At 33.5% G+C, this 15,410-nt stretch overlaps 1 protein-coding gene and 1 long non-coding RNA gene across 2 annotated transcripts in view; one reads left to right on the forward strand and one right to left on the reverse strand.

Annotated features, from left to right (window-relative positions):
- Positions 1 to 15,410, reverse strand: part of LOC109599535 (voltage-dependent calcium channel gamma-5 subunit) — a 310,643-nt gene that overhangs the window by 7,061 nt on the left and 288,172 nt on the right. The gene's annotated exons all lie outside the window — the stretch shown is intronic.
- LOC126264257 (uncharacterized) lies at positions 4,774 to 6,843 on the forward strand. The gene is made up of 2 exons (XR_007547014.1): positions 4,774 to 6,027; positions 6,573 to 6,843. It is a non-coding gene; the product is annotated as an uncharacterized LOC126264257 (long non-coding RNA).

Genomic DNA, 15,410 nt, shown 5'->3' on the forward strand with positions numbered 1-15,410 from the left:
CCATATAGTCCAGAATTTCTCCATGTGTATATTATTAATTGTTGTCATTTTTTCGTTTCTTGTGTAATGAACTGCTGTAATTCTGAAGAGGAGGTCAAAACTAAAGTGAATCTTTTCTTTAGTTTTAAGAGTCAAGAATTTTTTCTTATGGTACCAATTAACTTGTAGAGTAGTGGCAAATAATTGTTAATTATAAGTAGTTAAATACCATGTAACAATTTTTTGATAAACCTGAATGATAAATTCATTGTTTGTAATTCTGACACATACATGACAAGATCATTGCTGAGAAATTTCAATGACTTGACAATGAATTATGGGAAATATTGTAACAATGCATCAAATATCTCGAAAACAGCCACCTTAAGATGTGTTATTATTTCTTTACTTTTAATAAATATTTAAAATATCAAGAATAAGTTTGATTACATAGAAATAGTTATGGGACATTTACCACATTCTTATGTTATTATTTCTTTATTTTTAATATATATATTTAAAACATTAAGAAAAAATTTGTTATATGAAAATAGATATGGGACACCAATTATTCTCTTAAGTGTTATTATTTCCCCTTTTTTAATAAATGTTCTAAATATTCAAGAAAAAATTTAGTTATGGGATACACTCTACATTCTTATTATTCCTTATTTTTAATAAATATTTTAAATATCAAGAACAAATTTGGTTATATAGAAATAGTAATGGGGAGCTCCCTGTATTCTTAACTGTTATTATTTACTTATTTTTAATAAATATTTTGAATATACAAGAACAAATTCAGTTATACAGAAATAGTTATGAGACACTCAATACATTCTTTAGTGTTATTTTTTTCTTATTTTTAATAAATATTTAAAATATCTAGAACAGTTAAGTTAAGTATATGGAAATAATGGGACACCCATTATATTCTTAAATGTTATTATTTTCCTATTTTTATTGAATAATTCAAATATCCAAGAACGAATTTGGTTATATGGAAATAATTATGACACACCCACTATATTCTTAAGTGTTGTTATTTCCTTATTTTTAATAAATATTTAAAATATCCAAGAAGAATTAAATTGTAGACATTTTTCCTAATAATCATTGGAATATTATTAGACGATGTTGAACATTTAATGTTGAAAATCTTCTCAAACACTCCGGTACACATTGTTATTCACGGCGAAGAATCAATTAAAAACTTCCTCATTATAAGTTCTAATAAGGAGCGCTTTGAGCGGCGCGGAATGGCGGGCCGCTTTAAAATTCAAAACGTCGTCCCGGGCCACGCATTCTGCTGTATCCGTTATCCTGCGAGGACATTTAAATGCAAAACGTGTTTTGCAAAATGCCCGTTTTACTCGTAACTTCTTTAATTCTCGCCGCTGATATATTAGGCCCTCATCTCCCTCCATTGCTGCTAATAGTCGGAGGTTTTTTCTCCACCTATTTCTCTTCGAGGCCGCGACAAATTAAAAAAAAAAACACTCGGATGACGGCCGCGGTTCCGGCTTAAATTGTTCAGATTCCAGATAAAAAAAATGTCGCCAGAGAAATTATCCCATTTCCCCCCCTATTTTTTATTAAGTAATATTTGAGTATTTTGATGTGAAATTTTTAGTTGACTAATTTGTCGACAACCGTTGGGTAAGGTGCGTGGGCACTTTCACGCGCCGTACGTACACATTTCTTCACGTCGGCCCGTCACCTCTGCGCTCGTCTTTCTATCCCTTAATTAAACTTAATTGGAAACTATGATTAGAGTTTCGCGCGTCGCCTCCCGAAATGCAATTATATTCGAACACCGCTCGCTAATTAATTCAGAATTCGTTTTATAGGTTACTATAACTTAATTACCGTTCGCTTGCACTTCAAAAGCCCCGCAAATTCACCGACACCAATACTTCGAACGAAGGCACCAACAATAAAGGTTATTAATTGTTCGACGCTTAAAATGTGGAGTTTCTAGTTCTTCTTGTACATTAGCATGGTTGTTTTCCTGATTCAATTTCACAAACGGAACAAATTCATTATCGTAATCCTGTGGTAAAATATTATACAGAATGTTCTGGTTTATTCTTCTCTGAATATTTAGTAAAGATTGTTATATTAAAATATTACAGAATATAATTCTATTAAAACATCAATTAAAATAAGCTTAACGTGACAAAGTATAAATAAGTCATTTATATTTACATACAGTAATGGTGATTATTACAGCAACTAAACATTGTAGACATAAATATTTTATTTAATATGAATTGTGAAAAAAATATTAATTTATTAATGTTGTTTTATATTGTATTCTAAAAATTAATATTTTTTTATTCTATAAAGTGTTACGTATATTAATCTAAAATTAGCTGAACATAAATATAACTCTAATTTTGATATTAGATCTTTCATAATATTCCATTATATGATATAATATAATTTAAGAACATGTCAGTGACATGCAGTAGAGCATTTTCCAAATATCGACATATCTCAACATAGTCTAGGGCTGTTATTTTTAAATAAATTAAATTTATCTCTCTTGCTCCCTACAAAGCTATGAGCAACAGTTTTAAATATATGGAGGATTTAACATAATTCTACTTGTTTCGAGGGAAGCTGGATTTCTTGCTGGCCAATTGAATGTCCATTACTATAATAAACTCAACGATAAACTAATGTTTAATGCATGAAAATGTAAAAAAGAAACAAAAAGTAAGCTTAATTTTTTTAGTTACAAAATAAGGAAAGTGCACGATTATTAGTAGAGTATGCGGTTTAAGATAAACGACCGTATCTGGTATATGAAAGAAATTTTGTCTATGAGCTTCTAGATTGAGCCCAGAGTACGTTACGGAATTTCGTTTCGAGAAATAGCGCGGTGTTTGAACAGAAATATGAGGATTATGCTTTGTTGACAGTCATGGAGTGAAGAAAGCAGAAGAGGTAGAGTAAGAGTTTCCCGAAGACCCAGAGCTACCACAGAGCCACAAGACCGTCGTTTTAGATTATTGGCCCTAAGGGACAGCTGAGTTCAACGTGGATGATTGCCTATGAAGCCAGTTGGTATTCGATCTGTTTATCTCCGTATAAGGTCTTTTGGCATACGGAGTTATCGCCTTTTTTTGGTCTTACCTCTAACAGCCCCAATGTAGTCACTGGTGTATGGAATGTAAATAGCGGAATGAGAAATGGAATCACATTGTGTTTAGTGATGAATCATGCTTTTGCTTAGACAGGCACGATGGTCATGTGAAAGACGTGATCCTCTGTTTGTTGTGAAAAAGCATGTTCACAACACTATGGGTTTAATGGTATAGGGTGTTATTGCTTACAGTAGGAAGTCAAATTTAGTTTTCATTAGTGGCAATATGATGTCCTAGCGATATATGGATGACGTTTTGGAGCCTTATTTTCTTTTCTACATATGAAAAGATCTTGGACTAATTTTTCAGTAAGATAATGCCCGTTCTCATATTGTCAGGAATACATTAAACTTCCTAGAAAACTTCCATATGAATTTACTTGACCATCCTGATCTCCATACCTTTCCCCAATCGAATACGTGTGGGATATGAAGGAGCGACACTTAATGAATTTTCTTACTACCTCGGTCGAAAACACGTATTTTGCTCCCCGGTTCCACGACAGAAAAGTACTATTTCGAAAGTACGTATTAATACGTACTTTTGACCGAGGTAGTAAGAAAAATAGTATACACTACACGGGAAGAAAGTTTGAGAGCGCTGCCCTGCGCGCCATCAGATGACACGCAGGGCAGGAATCTCAAACTTTCTTCCCTTGTAGTGTAAAATACTATTACAGCTCTCTCAACGGAGCTTTAATGAACTAAGACGCCAGTTCGTCTGGGATGAGATACCACAACGCGTCAATGAATGTCTTAATTGTTGTTTAATTTTTTAATCAATTATTATTTTGTAATAGGTTAATATTTTTCTGAAAAAAAATGGAATACCAAGAAGGCCAAGATCGTTTTCTAAATATCTGAATATATTTACTTATTTGCAAATAAGTGCTGTAGCGTAGAATAAGTCAAGCAACAATTAGCAGAACATTTTGCCAATATTTGGTCAAGAAGGGCAGCCACAGGTCCCTTGCTTTCCATGGAGCACCGGAGGCAAAGATTGAATATTCCACGTAAACACATTTCGTTAAATAATAAATGTGCGAATATTATTTTTTGATAAATCCAGATACTGTGTTTTGTTGAGATACGGTGAGATACGCACAGTGTTATATTGTTGGTACAGCGACTTTTTTCACGTGGCTCTGTATTGGTAAAATCATGTTATCATGCAAGATAGTGTTTGACCGTATGTAGCCAGAGTGGTGCTACAGTACTTTCAAGTGATTGAAAATGCTACTTGCAATGATTTAATCTTCCAGTCCATAATCCCATTGAACATATGTGGGATATGATGAGATCACTGTCAAACTGTAATTAATGCTCGAGAACGAAATAGTCGATATTACTTTTATTTTTTTTATTTATATATTTATTTTAAAAATAATTTGAACGAAATCAACATTTTTATTTAAAATGTTTAATAATTTATTTTACAAGAAAATATAACGCATAATTTTTTCTTCAGAATAGTCCATATTTAAAATTATGCTTTATGACGTGTAGTGTAGTTCATCTGTTACTAAAAATCAGTGACATTTTGGAATTGTGTTATTAGACACATTTTTCAACAGAAGTGATATTAGTATTACTCAAATAAGATATAAGATACCACATACATTTTAATATTTTTTAATTTCTTACGTCATCATCTTCACCGATGGACCGATGCGACGGGCTCACATCTATTTAGACTATTTTGTTTTGTAAACAAATCTGAAGGATTTGTTTATATTTGATAATCGGGGCAGTTTTTAAGAAAGAACCGGACAGTCAAGCTTTAGATGTCGAGGGTTAAAGTACGTTTGTTGTAACAAAGCGTATTATTGTGAATTTAGTGTTTTAATCAAACTAAAAAGACAGATTAACAGTCGCTAATCTATCATCAGAAGTGGAATATCTTCTCGTGAATTATTTCCGGAAGAAAGGACCTAAAAAGAAATATTTTTTTTTTTTTTTTTTGTGTTTCTTTGTGAACGAACAGACAATAGTGAAAAACACAAACGCGCAGTGAGTCCGAACGTTGTGAACATTACCGAAAGTGCATCGGAGAGAGACTAGCAGCAAGAAAGTAACAACAGATTCCAAAAACAAAACATGGAAATTTTATCGACAATGGCCAACGCCCAAACTACTCAAGCAACATTGAAGATGGCTGCGCGGAAGGTTTAAGTGTGGCTGCAGCGCAGTTTCGACTTGTAAGATTTAGAAATTGCATTTGAGGAATATGACTTGAATTTGTCAGGAATGGACGAGTGGGTTACGAAAGAAATAAAAGAACAACCGAATGCCGTTTGATCTCATAAACTCTCCATCAGATTATCAGAGCGCCATCGTTAAAGCCCTTGGACCACTTAAAGACGATATTACGTTTGTTTATGTTGATGATGTGTTGTGCCCTGCTCGACCCATTCAAGAATGTCTTAAGAATTTAAGAAAGGACATTGACGCCCTTAAATATACAAAAATGTAACTTTTTCCAAACATCTGTGAAATATTTAGGTGTGATCGAAAAAGGACTGGCTGGATATTTTAGACATCTTGTGAAAAACTTTGCAACTTTAACAGCACCGATATCTGCACTGTTACGTGAGGAAAAATCTTTTGAATGGACATGTAAATGTGAAAATGTACGATTGACTTCTTATCCGATTTTCAACATTTTTGATCTGAAATTGTCAACCGAACTACATACAGAAGCAAGTTCGTTAGGATTAGATGTCGCTATTAGCTGTCGCATAGAGGAAAGTTGAAACCAAAGTATCACGGACCTTTTGAGGTAACGCATTGTTTACCTAATGAGAGGTACGCACTCCGAAGGATTGGCAGCCGAGGTAGAACTACAACAGCAGCGCATGAACAGTTACGAACCTGGCCAGATACAGAAATTCTATAAGGTATGATGGATATAGAATTATTTAATAAGATTGATGTGTGAATGTGTGTAAAGGTCCCTGTTTAGTAGGCTGTTTAAGGTCCCTGTGTATCAGGCTATGTGTAAAGGTCCCTGCTTAGTAGGCTATGATTAAGGTCCCTGCTCGGCAGGCTATTTGTAAGGTCCCTGCGTCGCAGGCTATGTTTGAGGTCCCTACTTTGCAGGCTATGTTTAAGGTCCCTACTTTGCAGGCTATGTTTAAAGGTCCCTGCTCGGCAGGCTATTTTTAAGGTCCCTGCTCTGCAGGCTTAGATTGTTGTGTTCTGGGTCTGTGAGACAAGCGGGTAATAGACCTGGTAGTGGTTGAACCGCCTCTGAGCTCCTGGCTAGAATATGGTATCTTTTGATAGCATTTGAGAGTCATGGGTGTAACGGACCTGTTGATGGTTGAGCTTCTAGTGGTTGTTAACTGTGCCACATAACAGTCTATTTTGTTAAATGATATGAGGTTTAGGCTTAGTTTTTCGAATATATTTTGAGCTTGTACTGCTGTTATAATGTTTACAGATTACCGGTGTCAGGTGAATCTTTGCAAAAACTGCGCAAGGTGCGAGGACGCCCCAATGTCAGGAAGGCCGTGTTAGCTTACGTCATCATCTTCACCGATGGACCGATGCGACGGGCTCACATCTATTTAGACTATTTTGTTTTGAAAACAAATCTGAAGGATTTGTTTATATTTGATAATCGGGGCAGTTTTTAAGAAAGAACCGGACAGTCAAGCTTTAGATGTCGAGGGTTAAAGTACGTTTGTTGTAATAAAGCGTATTATTGTGAATTTAGTGTTTTAATCAAACTAAAAAGACAGATTAACAGTCGCTAATCTATCATATATATATATATATATATATATATATATATATATATATATATATCCACACATTATTAAAACATTTGGTAAGAATAATTGTAAAAAGTAATAGACAAATTCAAAACACGTCATGCCCTTGGAATAATATACTTCTGTCCCAGAATGGACCATCAACTTTAGCCATTTACAATTTCTAAGGTAGAAACAGTCCGAAACACGTTTGGAATAAACTATTTTTTTCTATCGGAAACCTAAGTGTGTTTTACGTCCACGAAGAGAATTTCGTCGGTTTAACGTGTCAGAGTTAAAAAAGCGTGAAACAAATGATTAGAACCGGAATAACGAAGTCGGCCCGGCTCCGGGTCAGTGTGTAAGTTGGGGACGTTGCAATTAAGTCTATTTCATTATATAGTTTTTGCGGTTTGACTGGTGACCATCTCCGCTGGCCTGTAATCAAGTTACGGCAAAACAATTCTGTTCGCAAACTTGCTAATTCGGTTACCGGACCGGGTAACAGTGTTGGGCGTGTGATCACTAACCCGGTCAGGCTAAACTCCCCGTGAAAATCAATTTGCACTCGGCGAAACTGTTTCGGACATAAATAATTGTTCCGTTTTTAAATATCGGATTAACGTTTTGTCGTGCAACGCTCACTGTTAATCAGCGCCCCGCACCGATTCAATGAAATTTGCCCGCGACCCGAGCCAAATTCAATATTTCCTTTTCACGCCGTTGCTATATTCTCTCGTGTGCTTATCTCTCCCTGAAAAACACATTTGCGGGAAACCCGCAGTCGAAAAATCCCATCGACGATGGCAGGGCCCGATTGATATAGATCCTATAAAGGTGGTGTTGGGTTTTTTTTTGGCTCACTTCTCGCTCCGTTGACACAGTCAAAGTCAAAGGCCTTTGGATGGATGTTCGGCGTCGGTAATAGACCTTATTGCTGGTTATTTATTGGGATTCCCCGGCCGCAAACTTCCATCCGCGATGAACGGCTCAATCGGGTGGGGTCGATAGAAATGTGATTCGGCAGTAATGAAAGTCTCGTTTGAAACTTTGAAAGGTGAAAATGGTGAGTCTATTAATAATGATGTTGGTTGAATTGTAATGAATGTGTGGTGATGCTATTGATTAAATTGATTATAACTCCAATGATAATGTCATAATAACTTTGCGGTTACGTGATAATTAATACTAAAGAGTGAAACACATTTCCGACGTTTTCCATTACAACCCATTAAAAACAGATCATAGAAAAACAAAACATCGTGTAATAAATCTTGAGCTTAAGCGACACAGTCCTGTTTGTCCCGGGTGAAAATGATAGGAAAACAAAAAGGGAAAAAAAAGCTACAAAGGCATTAGAAATACGTCTAGACTTCTGACATGAATTCGAAATGGGGAAGAATCGATAAAGTGTAGGAAAAATTGTGAAAAACAAACTGGCTGGTGAAAATGCATGACTGCCTCTATATTGGAACCAGAAATATTATTTACTTGAATTGTTCTACTTCTAAATTTATTTAAATTAGTAATTTTGGTATATAAAAGAAGAAATAAACCAATTAGAATGTATGTCAAGAGGTTTTTAACGAAATAACCAACTTATTGTTTTTCTGAGTCCCCTTAATATTACAGTTCCTCCTTGCAAAACATAAAAGTAAACGTTATATTAAATTAAGAACAAGGGAGTAAATGAACGTCTCTGGTATTATGTTTTGAAACTTCTGCCGACTTAGCGGATGCAAATGATATAAGGTATGTAAGATTGCTCTTTAATGAACTTTATTACATTTACGTGGCGGAATTGTTGTCTTAACTTTGTGTAAAGTTCATTGTTGTTCCCATTGAATTCCGTAAATCATCGTTCTGATTATCGTGCAGAGTTTCGGGAGATTTAAGCCCATTAAAACACATTGTGCTTAATTGATATCTCACTTCTGGATCGCCTCAAGGATTACACAGCAACTATGAATAATTTTGATCTAAATTGGGGCTGCAATAAATCTAACGTATAAATATAAATTAAACCCGAACAATAACTACCATTCAGAGCCAGCCATTTATTATTCCTTCTTCTTTAAAATATGCATCTAAAAATATGATCTACGGATTTCAGTCCGACAATCCCAAATTAGCGAAGCATCTAATTTAATTATCTCACACAGGCAGCCTCCACAGTGAACGGGAATTAGAGGGCGAAATGCATCTTGTATAATTGCAAAGGAGCAAAGTCTTTGGAACACATTGTCAATTTCCACCGCGCGATTCATCATGCCCGCTCACCGAAAACGCCGCCTAACATTGTTTTATCCGGCCGTGATTTATATCCATGCAGATGAGGTGATTGATGTTTGCCGGAGATGTTTTGGTTGAGTTGCGGTGGGTCAATATTTGAACCCGAGAGGTTATTCACTCAACGGACGTCGAATTGAATTTTCTGCAGGTTTTACAATCGAACAAAAGGTGCGTCATGAAGAATAATTGACGAAATCGTGCTGTCGCACACGTTAATAATGTCCGTGCGGGTTGTGCCCTTCGGATAAAATATGTTGGAACTGGGACGTCGGGTAACAAGCGAAATACTGCCCTAAAGGGAGACGTTAAGAAACCTGCCCTATAAAACAATTAAAGTGTTGTAAAAGAGATAAATGGCTCGCAATTGGCGCACGGCGAAAGTTACATATGTTTTGGGCCGCACTATTGTGAATTTAACTATTTAACCGTCAGCAAAAACTGGGTGTGCTGAGCCATTCACAACTTTGCGGGCTGACAGCCCATATATATGGGCGTAATCACGAACGTCTACAAGGGATGAGGAATTTATTAAACGAATGGCTCTAGTTTGACCGCAAATTTCTACTGTATATGACCCAAAAACTATTCCGTCTCGGGGACAGCTCATATTTCCCGGGGCCGCAAAAAGGGCCGAAACTTTTGTCATAAATATCGGCCTCCTGTTTACTTTCTTGCAGTTTTTTTAAGCGACATTTTTACGTTTCCGGCGACTAGTTTGACAAACTGTCCGGGGATATGTTCACAACATTAACTGTTCCTTATCATTTCCAGAACTGGTTTCAGTTTCAAGTAAAAGGAAAACATTAATAATGGGGCAATCTACACAAAAAACGCAATGTAAGTGTCATACATTTTCTGCCACGGACGATTTAATTGTTGCGGTACTATTGTTATTTTCATAATGAGCAGATTACGTTAGGTTAAATGTTTTTCTAGTTTTTATTAATATCAGATGAGGGTGAGTTAGGTCAGATTAAGTTTGAATAGGTTAAATTTGGTTTGATTAGGTTAGGTTAGGCTTGCTTAGATTATTTTACGTTAAGTAAAGTCTATTGAATTATGTTAATAAATTGAAATTTAACTTTAAAAGTTCAATAAAATATTTTATAATGGGGGGAATATTGTATAAAAAGTACATACAATGGTGGTCAAAAGTATGAACAAATTTTAAGAAATTGATTATTTTTGTTAGTTTCAATATATTTCAATATTATTTGCGTTAACATTTTTGATATTGAACAAAAAATAGAATATTTTTAAAGTTTACAAGAAATGACTTCAGTTTTCCTTAAACATTGAAGTCTGCACTGTGTAAACATAGGTAAAAACGAATATTTATCAGAAGATTGTCAAAGTCATGAACTGAATCAATGCTAGATTTTGCAGAATTTAAGAATTGGTCAAGGAACTGCTTCAAAAAGATTGACAAAATTTCGTATGTAGGTAATGTGAACACATGTGTAAAAATGTCTTAGAAAAATAAATCCATATATGGATAAAAGAATCAGACAGATATTGGTGAACAATCCAAAAAATCATCAAGGCAAATTAACCGAGATTTCGATATGGATGTTTCTAATCGAACTGTGAGCCGGTAACGTAAAGCTGGGCCATTTGAGCGCATAGCTGTCAAGAAACCTTATATATCCAAACGAAATCATAAAATCCGAATGTAATTTGCCAGAAATTATATGAACTAAACCTCATGCATGCGGTATTTAGTATTCTGGGGGATCAGATGGTAACCAATATACAGGGGGCTTCATAACTTATCCGAAATTTTTTGCCCAGATATGCACTTCCAAAAATAGTCCAACAGAAAACGAGATAAAAAATCTTAAAGTTTGTAACAAACCTTGTTTTTGTACTTTTTTATGCAGTGTTTACTTCTTAATATTTTCAATTATTATAACCCAAACAATTTTTATCTGATTTTTGTTGTTTCAACCGAAGTATACAATATCGGTGAATTGCGTGAACGGATCACAACGGCTGCCTATAATCTGCGTCTCCGGGAACAGTAGCAAGGAGGAACCTTGGAACTAGTGCGACGAAATTGGATAAGATGGACCCAAGTTTGCATGCAGGTCAATGGAGAAAACAACTTTTGTAGAGTAAGGTTTGTTACAAATTTTAACATTTTTTATCTCGTTTTCTGTTGGAGTTTATATATATTTTTTTTTAAATCCAGACACATAAACCACACATCCAGGCTCATAAACATTGGATTTTGGATCAAATGGCGAATGTTTTTTCATGGCCCTCAGAAAGTTCTGAAGAAAACCTGTTTGATTATCTATGGCAGTATCTGGATATAAAAATCTAACAAGAGAACATCACCAACAAAGAGTATTAGTGACAAATTATACAAGAAGAATAGGCAAATATTTCTGTGGAAGCATGTCGATCCGACGATCAGCCCATTTCGAGAAGATATTAAACAAAATGTTTATGCTACCAAATATTAAATAAATGAACTATTTCCAAATTTATTTCATGCATATGATATTATTCTATACTTATATCCATGGCAATTTTTTTATTTAAATATATTTTAATGGGTTATGGGTTTGGTTTTTTAATTTAACATTTTTTGTTCCACAAAAAAAAAAATAAAGTTTCTAATACTGTTTTATTACTTATTCCTTAAAATTCATAACGAGGATCTAATGTATACTCAGTGGCCAAATGTGAAGAAATCAAAAAATAATCTTACATTAATAATATAACACCCTTTCATTTTTGCTGTGTTTAAAGAAATCTTTCATTTATTTTAAATGCCATTAGTATGAAGGCGTGCAAATTTTAGTCATGTAATTGACTTTGATGGACAAATGAATAAATCGCCTAAAAGAGGTAAAATTATCCTATGTACCAATAGGACGAAGCACTGTCTGGAATTGTTGGAGTGCGTGGTCTGAAGAACACCAGGACCGCCGCCTTAAGTCATATGAGACTGCTTTCTGGGTACTAATCAGTTATTTACAGAAGGAGGAAAGCTTCTTACTTACATATTGAAGTAGTATAGAGAACGATATCTTTGAAATGAGGAATGGGATTGGAGTTGAGTCTTGATTTTGTTTGCTTATGTGTGGTGGTTGCATATGTGTCACAAGACAACGCGAAGAAAGACGAAATCTACAACAAAGTCTCCTTTAATTTTCATTAAGGATAATTTGATTGTCTAGCGATACATCCAGGAAACTGTGGGACCCCATTTGCTATCTTCTCTTAGAACTCTTCAAAATTCAGTTTTATTACTGTATGCCTCTTATACCGAAGGTTACATTGCAGTGTTTTCAACATTCCTAATTAGATTTGTTGCCATGGCCAGCAAAAACTCTGAATTTATCACCAATTGAACACTTGTGTGATACCATTGGCAGGATTTTAAAATCCAGCTCGCCCTCTATAGCCTTTGTTGAACCTTAAGGTCGCATAGAATGAGTTAACAAAGGATGAAATTGTTCTGCTCATAAGATCAATGCTAAAGAGTGTAAATGATGCTGATTAATATATTCAATATTTTTGTCTGAATTTTTAATAATTTACTCACTCTATTATCCAAAAACTGAATACTAAAATTTAATGAAATTTAACCATTGGATCTATGTTTTATTTTTTATATATTGATAATTTATGTTTAATTAAATATAGGTGGATTTTTTTTATTTTTATTTTTTTTTTCGTTTTATACTGTAATAATTAATATTCAGTTTCATATATGTAATTTCTGCTTGTATGTATTTATTAAATATTTTTAAAAAATAAATAAATGGTGATTGTTTTAATCTTAAACATCTTAATTATTTTTAACACGTAGATATGCCCATATTGTTTACGGCATAATTACCTCTTTCATGCTCAATAAAGCATCCGCGTTAATTAAATCGCTCGACTAATTCAATCTCCAGGAGCAAATAATAATAGCAACCTACCGATGCGAAGTCGTAAACTTTAACCGATCTTAACGTCGGGAATTAGTCAATTAAAATTCACTAGATTCCATAATCCGAATTAATTATATTTGAATATCATTATTTTGCGACGCAAAATAATTCCAAGGGGGGTCGCCCAAGGGCGACGGCACAGTCCCCAAATTCGTTCGGCAAACACGACGGCTTGTCAAATTGACAGAAACACGGCCCATCCATTACCTTACCGCGGTTCAAAAATTATGCGCCTACATAAATTTCGCCCATTAAGGTGTGTATTTAGGACCACTGTAGTTACATAAATAACAGTTGCTTTATGTGAGAATGTGCAGTATCACAGCATAAATTTGCAAAAACTGGTAACCGATCCGGCATCGTGACTCGACGGTTATTATCTCATTAAATCGAAATATTAATAAATGACAGACACGATCTGTATCTTAGAAATGGATCGGGTAGATGTTGGCGCGCCGAGAAAGGCAATTAGTATTCAAGGCGGTGGCGCCCTCAAGCAGGGCGTGATACAATTAAACCGGTACGTGTGCCGCCTCCTTCACTTTTACAATTCCCTACCAATGCCCAGGGATGCCATTCGGGCGCGTCTTACAAGACACCGCCATCGGAAAATTCACATAACCGGATTAATTGTTTAACATTGTTAAGGCGAGATTCTAGAGATGTATATAGATCTGTATGTATCTGCAATAAATTTTGATCAAAATCATGCTTTTTGTAAATATGTAAAATGTATATATGTGAAAATTATCAGTTACAACACACACAATCATGACTTGAATGACTTGAATAAATTTTAGTCAATATTTTAAATCTAATTATCAGTTTTCAAAGGAATAATGTCGTCACACATTTATGATCGTTTAGTAATGATGTGCATACGTATTTTATCTACCAACTTATAGATGGAGGTATCTTAAACTATTTCCTGTGGTGTCCAGAAATATAATGATACGAATTCTTTAAAATTTACATTAAAATGAAATATTCTATAACTATAATTGAATAATTTATTCATAACATTTTCGGTTACATTTAAAAAAAAATAATATTTTTGCTTTTATCTATATGTAAAAAAGAGATAAATAAGAGATGCGATAACATTAATAATAAAACTTAATCAATGTGAATAATTCAATAAGTAAAAAGGGCAAAACATTTGTACTGTAGTAATGATATAAATATCATTTTTAAGGAAGAAGCATGATCAGATGTGTTTGCTTAAGTTTAAGCTACTTAAATTATTTCCTGCATTGTCCATAAAAGAAAATGAAATGAATCCTTGAAGAGTTGTAAAGTTATAATACGTTATAATGTTATAGTAAGATTAAATAATCGATAATTATAAAATTGAATTATCCTAATAGTTTTTAAATAAGTATTAAAAATGTTTTCCTTTAGATTCTATATAAAATTTTAATATTCCTTATTTTATTTACTTATAGAAAAGTGATAAATAAAGAGATATGATAATTTGAATAATAAAACTTATATGTTGTTAATAATGTATAATCGTATTCTATATATAAAAAGAGCAGAATAGTTTTACAACAGAAATGATATAATTAACATTTCTCAAACGAGTATGATGGTCACACATTTTTTAATCGCTCAGTATTCAAGTGCTTCCTATACGTATATTTTCTAGCAACTTATAGATGCACGTAAATTTAAACTACTTCCTGCAGCGTTCATAACAATAAATGTTATAATAACGTACGTTAACTTAACTATCAACGTCACAGTAAAATTAAATAATCGATAATGAGAAAATTAAATTATCCAAATAGTTTTAAACAAGTATTAAAAATGTTTTCGTTTAGATTCTATAAAAATTTTAATATACCTGCTTTTATCTACATTTATAAAGGCGTTAAATAAAGAGATACAATAATATGAGTAATAAAATTTAAATAATGTGAATAAATGTACAATATAATCGCATTCTATATGTATTATACTATAGTATATTGTTGTAATAACGTACGTTAACGTGACAACTAAGTTAGTTATTGTAAAATTAAATATTCGATATTTTTTAAATTATTAATCAATTAACTTTAAACAGTCATTAAATAAATTAAATAAAGGTCAGAACATTTGTACTGTAGTAATAATATAATATTTTTTAATCGAGTAGCACTGTCATAACTTTTAATATGTATTTTTTTATCCAATTACAGATAGAGGTATTTTTAAATTATTTTCTGTAGAGTCCATAAAATTAAATGATGATTAAATGAGAGTTAGAAGAGTTATAATAAATAAATATTAAAGAACTTA

Source organism: Aethina tumida, chromosome 1 (assembly GCF_024364675.1).
Source record: "Aethina tumida isolate Nest 87 chromosome 1, icAetTumi1.1, whole genome shotgun sequence".
Lineage (NCBI taxonomy): Eukaryota > Metazoa > Arthropoda > Insecta > Coleoptera > Nitidulidae > Aethina > Aethina tumida.